Here is a 6000-nt window from a genome sequence, read left to right as displayed (position 1 = left end):
TTTTTTGTTAGATGATTAATTTATGACACATTTCCATGAGCAAATAATGGCAGGAAAGGGAAAGGCCTCTGCTAGGAAACCCCCCCCCCCCCCCCCCCTCCCTTTCTTTTGTATGACTTATTGATGATTGCTGGAGTTTAGATAAAGAGCTTTCATGAAAATAATAATAATAAGTTCATGGAGACCTGAGTGTCTGTAGAACTATCAGAGAGTGAAATACTGATGTCTACAATAAAACCCCAATGACTTTAACTCATGGGAAAGCTATTATCTGCCTCGACAAACTACAGATGGTATGACTTTTTTTTATTTCCTTCTACAGGGTTGCACCTGTCAGATTTCCTTTACTCTCTTTCTCCTACCCCTCCAAACACAGCACGTCTCTCCAATCTTTATGAATCTATTAAATCTAACTCCATGCACAGCAGTTTCTCTATTACATTTCAAAACGTTATGCCTTTGAATCTATCTTTCTTTCAGCTTAATCTAAAAACTTTTTCAGTGGCTTCTGAATCCATTGTCGTGTACCAATGTTGATAAATGTTCTCCATTTATCTGTTAATACATTTTCTACTGATGTCTTCTTCACAGGAGGGAGTCCTGCACTGCAAACACTTTCCAGCAGGAAGCTCAAGATGTAATTGGCCCTGTAAGCATCACTTGTCTTGATTACAGTCCATTTGAATCCACAAAGTTGAGCCTGCTGCTGTCCATTCCTTAAGTCACTTTGCAGAGCCTATAATAAATCGGACCTGCTTCACTTCAGCTAGTTTCATCACATCAATCTGTTGGGCCAGCCTGCGAATTATAAAGTGGAAAAGATGCTTGCACATGAAATATTAAGCTACATGTATATGTAAAACAGATGTAAATCTATCATATTTTTGCTTCTTTTGGAACTATTCTCATTGGCAGAGCAAAAATGAACAAATTATCTTGACATGTTATGTTTAATATTCAGTAAAACAGCACACTTGTTCATATGATATTGCATTTACACCACAGTTTTTAAGAGAAAATAACAATTTACATTTCAGACACAATATGGCCAATTATTTTTGCTCATGTCTGAATGGACTAGAACTAACTGTATTATAATCTAATACTAGTTAATATTCTGTACAAAAGCCCTCCTGCATGGGTGATATTGCTTAATTATTTTCAGAAGTGTTACTGGAAAAGCTACTGGTTTGTTAGTATTGGACATGTCTTTAAATTACTTTTTCATTATAAATAGCTTCAGTGAAGACAATAACCTTTTATCTGTTTACAACCTCTTTTTCAAAGATGGTGCATCAAGCATCACCCAAATAATACAGATTGTCCTTTATACTGCATAAATAAGCCACAACCACAGTTTAATTCTAAGGAGGTGCACCTTGCTATTAAAAAAAACATTGGGCTCTGACATACAATTTAATCTGCATAAATGTGGAATCGTAGAGTAATATAATAATGCAATTTCCCTGGAGGGATTAAAATGCACTCAATCTATTCATATTTATAATAAAAGGAATATTACAAAAGATTATGAATTTTAAACAGTTTTAAAATCTCCATAACCTTTTATGTGTTGATGATTTTTCAAGGCACATCTTCTTAAATTACCATTAGTACACACATACAAAAATAAAATGCATTTAATTGGACATAATGCTGCATGATATGACATGAAAATTCTTATTCAGTAAGCCCACATCAAATAAGTAAATAAAAAATAAGCTAAACAAACACAATAATAATAATAATAATAATAATAATAATAATTGCAGTTTCTGGTGTTGATGTAATAATGAAGTTTGTACTTTGTTGCCTCATTAGAGTCACCAAACGGAATTGTAAAATGAATAGCCTTTTTTCAAACAGCTTTCCAGAATACTCCCCTCATCTGACAAAAGTCGAGCAGCAATATTCCTGACCAAAACTCATGCTATTTGCAATTGACTGTTAAGATACTCAAACAGAGCAATGTTTTCAAAATGCCACAGAGTCACAGTGTTTAGATACACTTTTCATGTATACTATTTATTAGTACCGGCGCTGTCAAGCTCCAAAATAAAAAAATAAAAATAAAAAGCACCATAAATATACCATGAAAGGGCTCCAAATGACTAGTATGCTATATTCCACAACTCCTGAAGCCATATGATAGCTATTGTCTGAGGAACCTACTTAAATTGATGTCATTATTCAATAAAAATCTTGACATCTGCCATAGCTCTCCTTGGCACTCGGGAGAGAAGTAGCAATGTCCAATTTGTGAACGAAAAGCTCTTTTGGTGCCTAATGGGAAATACAATATCACTTGAAGATTTGTTTAGTCTCAAAAGGATAGTTCACCCAAAAATTTAAATTCTCTCATTATTTACTCACCCTCATGATATCCCAGTTGTGTCTGACTTTCTTTCTTCACCAGAACACATTTGAAGAAAAATTTTAATATCTCAGCTCAGTAGGTCCTTAAAATGCAAGTGAATGGAGATTTCTCTTTTGAAGCTTCAAAAATCACAGACAGTCAGCATAAACATCATCGAGATGACTCCAGTGGTTAAATTAATAACATTTTGAAAACATTTTGCAATTCCGTTCAGTGGCATTATTGCCACAGAAATTACACACTTTCTCTTAAAGTTTGAAAATACATCAATTAAAGGGATAGTTCACTCAAAAATGTAAATAAACTACTCATTGACTTTCTTTCTTCAGCAGAACACAAATGAATATTTTAAAAAGAATATCTCAGCTCTGTAGGTCCATACCATGCAAGTGAATGGTGATCAGACCTTTTTAGCTCTAAAAATCTAATAAAGGTAACATAAAAGTAGTCCATATGACTCCAGGGGTAAAATCTATATCTTCAGAAGTGATATAATAGGTTTGGGTGAGAAACAGATCAATATTTATGTCATTTATTACTCTAAATATCCACTTTCACTTTCATTTTCAGATTAAAAAGTGAAACTAAACAGGCACCACATGTGACTTTCAGATGTAAATGTGAACGAGGACATTAATGTAAAAAAAAAAAAAAAGGCTTAAAAATAGTTATGTTTCTCACCCACACCTTTTATAAAGATGAATGTAAACTCAATCTAGCCAGGCGCCTCACTAGACCCCTTTACTGGGGTACATGCCCCAGTATAAATCTACTGTGCCCCAGTAAAAGCTCAAGTTTGAGTTTTAACAATTACTTTATTTGTCAGTGCATTCATTTAGATTGATAATCCCGGAAAAAAGAAATGCAACCCACCCAATCAACACTTGTAAAAGCAACGCAGTTTAACTGAAAACACAAATCTGATGCATGCGCGCAGAAATTCATGTCCGTGCGGCGTGCCTGTGCGCTTGCTATAACCAAAGCCTTTGCCTCAGGGGCCGCACCAGCTGTACGTACGTTATAACTTAGCCTAGTTGTTGCGTAAATGGGCACTAAGTCACAATTTACGCACTACTAAATATTTGAGTGGTGCAGCATGAATCTTAGTTAGGACGTAACCCTACGTATTAACTAAATATGGAAGCCTCTGACCAGGATTAATGGTTGGAATAAAAAAGCAGACTCATTTAATGACATAAATGTGCTCATGTTTTGCGTGATAGTCATTAATCATTTCAACATATATTATGATGTTGGCATTTACACTCGTTTACATTTACAAGAGAGAGAAAAAAAAAACGTACTTTTAAGCGGCTCTTCAGCATGAAACCATTCAAATGGTGCAGTTTTCAGTGTCCGTCGTCCAGTGTCAAGTGTCAAAATATACGAAATACATAAGATATTAAAATTAATAAATGTCTATTTTTGCAGCCTGTTGTATTAGCATTTATTTATCACCTCTTATTTATTTTAGATACAGTTCCTATAGGCCTACATTGTTATTTACACAGGGCAAATATACTATTTGTTAAATCAGTTTTTATTACGTATTGTATTTTAATGGGGATGTAATTTATTACAGCTGACAGTTACACGAGCAGAAAAGGTTTGACCATCAACCATAGTGAGATAAAACTTAAATTCACAGCTTATTAACACATCTGTGTATAAATTTGAAGGCTTTTTATTGGATCAATACAGGTAAACGTCATATTATGCGACTACGCATTACTTTATGGAGAGTTTACAACCTACTAGTTAAGTCTTGCATTAAGAACAGATGGTGCAACCTAATTAAGCACTGACTTAGTTACAAACTAACTAGTAAGCCCTTAATGTGAACTTTACATCCTAACTTACATGAGAACTTAGTCACAACTGGCGCAACCCTGCCCAGGTGTCAAGCACACAAGTCAGAATTGAGGTATGATGAAACTAAAGTATGTTTCTAAATAATACCGATGGTCTTATTTTGACATACATTATTGGCTCCTGTATACTGATGGACATCAGAAAATTCTTTGGATGAAGCAGGGATAGGAAACAGAAAGGAGAGATGAGTTTGTGGGAGGTAAACAAGCTACATGATAAACAGACTACATCCTGAGCCGTCTGTCAGGTTTCAGACATCAGATGTAAAAGCATCAAGTCTCAGAATAACCTCTGTCAAGTCTATGGAATTGCATAGAAAATAAATAAATTTTTGTGTTCTGTATTACAGTCTTTGATTGTACAGTATGATAACAATGTATGAATCTTTTGGATATTAAATTAATAATTTAATACACTAGCGCTAGTTTAGGACACTACATAAACAGTTGGCTACTTATGGCTATGGCTGCTGTGTGCTAATTAACTAGCGACTATAAAGGACTATAGTTTGGCTTGTTTTGAGTTGTTTTTACAAGTAAACTTAATGAGTTTCAAACGTCAGTTTAAACTTACACCAATTATGTTAGCTAGCTATAGTTATTCATTTATAAAACCAACACTAATGCATTTATAAAGTTAGAGATAGCTCAGTTAGTTTCACAAGCTAGCAACCAAACTCAGCCAGTTTAGCTACCAACTCTGCTTAGCGACCAACTCTGCTTAGAGTCCATTTTGCCTGATGTTGGATAATGCAATTCCATAGACTTCCTGACGTGTAATGTGAATGCAATATAGAAGAATGCAAATGTGCAAGAAAGTGTCTCCGGTTTTGTTATTTGTATACAGTGTATGCATTTTATGCCATTGTGTTGCACACTTTTTGCATGCAGCAGTCTTTCAAGAAAAAAAAAAAGTGATATAAATAATGGGGGATATGTGTCCCAGTAGACCTTTATGTCTAGCAACACCCCTGAATTTAGCTTTATAATTATTAGTTTACATACTTAATATCCATATGTAAATGCTATAACCTATATTAAATGTTTTAGTGTTGACTGAACAACTGATCCAGTTAATAGATTTAATTTATTGTTCTTGTGTAGGAAATAACGATATATTAGGAGCCACACAATAAACTGTACTGTAAAAAAATAACTACATGTAATAAACAAAACAAAACAAAAAAAATAAATAAATAAATAAAATATAATATATATATATATATATATATATATATATATATATATATATATATATATATATACACTCACCTAAAGGATTATTAGGAACACCAGTTCAATTTCTCATTAATGCAATTATCTAATCAACCCATCACATGGCAGTTGCTTCAATGCATTTAGGGGTGTGGTCCTGGTCAAGACAATCTCCTGAACTCCAAACTGAATGTCAGAATGGGAAAGAAAGGTGATTTAAGCAATTTTGAGCGTGGCATGGTTGTTGGTGCCAGACGGGCCTGTCTGAGTATTTCACAATCTGCTCAGTTACTGGGATTTTCACGCACAACCATTTCTAGGGTTTACAAAGAATGGTGTGAAAAGGGAAAAACATCCAGTATCGCGGCAGTCCTGTGGGCTGAAAATGCCTTGTTGATGCTAGAGGTCAGAGGAGAATGGGTCGACTGATTCAAGCTGATAGAAGAGCAACTTTGCCTGAAATAACCACTCGTTACAACCGAGGTATGCAGCAAAGCATTTGTGAAGCCACAACACGCACAACCTTGAGGTGGATGG

Source organism: Xyrauchen texanus, chromosome 30, assembly GCF_025860055.1.
Source record: "Xyrauchen texanus isolate HMW12.3.18 chromosome 30, RBS_HiC_50CHRs, whole genome shotgun sequence".
In the NCBI taxonomy this organism is placed as follows: Eukaryota; Metazoa; Chordata; class Actinopteri; order Cypriniformes; family Catostomidae; genus Xyrauchen; species Xyrauchen texanus.
Note: the sequence above shows the minus strand (reverse complement) of the source record.